The 2151-nt window shown below is 36.3% G+C and overlaps 1 non-coding gene across 1 annotated transcript; it reads left to right on the forward strand.

The window, feature by feature from the left end:
* The first annotated feature begins 224 nt into the window (after positions 1-224).
* Positions 225-299, forward strand: TRNAK-UUU. Its single transcript has one exon. It is a non-coding gene; the product is annotated as a tRNA-Lys (tRNA).
* Positions 300-2151: the final 1852 nt, after the last annotated feature.

A 2151-nucleotide genomic window follows, 5' to 3' on the forward strand; every position in this document is an offset into this window, starting at 1 on the left:
GGAGAGAGAGAAGGAGGAAGAGGCAGAAATGTGCATCTAATACTGACAAAGCAAAAAAAAATTTATTTTTTAATTATAATTTTCCAATCTAATGTAGTCATTTTGGTTTTCTCTCAGGAAACTATAGGTCAATTCTTTCAACATATGTGACTATAATATTACTTACCTGCAGTAGTCTTGCCCTTAAAGTGATATTTTTCTTCTCTCAAAAATGTTTCTGGGCTGGCTGGTTAGCTCAGTTGGTTAGAACGTGGTGTTTTTAACACCAAGATCAAGGGTTCGGATCCCCATACCAGCCAGCTGCAAAAAATAAATAAATAAATAAAGTTTTTTAGCTAGAGAGGACAGTGCATTGTATAAGTCTCAGCCTCATTTATTGCCTCCTAAGGCTTTATTCTGCCTAAGGATTCACCCAGATGAAGATTTTGTGACATTAACTTTGTTGAGACTTATTTTACAGATATTAACTAAATCACCATAAGAAAATGTTTAAGTAAATCATGCCATTCGCACAGTGTGGAATATTATGTAACCATTTCAAGTAATATTTATGAAATTTTACTCATAATAGAAAATGTTTATGAAATCCTATTGAGGGAAAACTATATGCGTAGTCTCTTAACTCTATAATGTACTTTGGAAAGGTACTAGAGGGGACTACACCAAAAATTAACAGTGGTAGCTTTAGATTGGTGAAATTACGTCATTTATTTTCTTGTATTCCATATGGCCTAGATTGTTTTAGATTGTATATACCAATCATGTTTTACCTTTATTATCAGGGAAAGAATGACTGAAAAATCTACCCAGTCAGTATAACTGGAATTTCAAAAAAAATGTGAATTATTTTAAAATGTATTACCTTAAGTGTGGGGGGAGGGGTGAAGAACTGCTGATTAAAATTGTACTTTAAAACCAAAGAGTAGCACTGACAAATGGAGCTGCTCACATCTTGCTATCCTCCTGCTGTGCCTTTTTTTTCCCCTTTTTAATTGAAGCATAGTTGATTATACATATTTTGGGGGTACAGCATTGATTACCACTACCTGTGTACAGCATGTGTTGATCAAATCAACATTATTAGCATGTTCATTAATGCATATCGTCATTATTCTTTATGCCCCTAGCCCTTCTGTGCCTTTTACAAGAGCCCCATTGCAGCAGACCCTTCCAGTAGGAAGTAAAGGAGGCTGTCACTTTAAGCTTTGACACCTGTGGAATTTTCTGAGAATCACTGTCTCATAAAATTGCAAAGGGAAAATATTCAGGAGTTAAAATTATGAAGAGAGCTTGCTAAAGAATAAAACTGACATTCTTTTATTATTTCACCTACTAGCTTTCTCTCTTTTTATCTTTTGCATTTCATGATTTTCTTTGTAGCCTTGGACCCTTTTTGAAACTAGGTAGACAATGAACACAAAGTAAATACATTCTATAAGCTTAGACATTTTCTCATACATTTTTAATGTACACTTTTCCAAAATAGTCGTATAATTTTTCTTCTCATTGGCAAACCCTTTTGGTATAGTGACAGGTTTTCAAAAGGAATGNAAAAAAGATAGTGTTTCTTTAATATGCAAAAAAGTTGAATCTTCATCCCAGCTACTCCAGAAAATTTCTTCTCTTCTTCCCTATCAGAGAACCCCAGGGGCTGACTTAGGCCTAGTTATTCCCACCTCACAAAGAAAAAACGAAAAGTCTAATCAGTGTGCTAACATTGCATCTCAAACTTTAAGTACCTATGAATTACCTGGAAAGGTTTTTAAAACACAGTTTGTTGGACCCTGCCCCCAAAGACTTTGATTCGGCAGATGTGAAATGGTGCCTAAGACTGCATCTCTAAAAGCTCCCAGGTGATGCTGGTGTTGGTGGACCCCAGATCACACTTTGAGAAGTTCTGGGCCACAGGCAATTCTTTTTTGTCAACTTACCTGAGCTACAGCCATCTCAGCCCATCAGAGATATCCAAATAAATATGAACATCACAGAAGAGGTGTTAGGCTCTGTATCCCTTTTCTTTCAAGAACTCATCGGTGACTACCAAGTTTATGCACCTCCTCCCCAGTAAGCTTTGAGCACTATGTATTAATGCACAGGGGAAACAGAAAAACTCCATATGCCTCCAGGATCGGAGTACTCCCTGTCGTAAGT

Source organism: Galeopterus variegatus, unplaced genomic scaffold (assembly GCF_000696425.1).
Source record: "Galeopterus variegatus unplaced genomic scaffold, G_variegatus-3.0.2 Scaffold24026, whole genome shotgun sequence".
Lineage (NCBI taxonomy): Eukaryota > Metazoa > Chordata > Mammalia > Dermoptera > Cynocephalidae > Galeopterus > Galeopterus variegatus.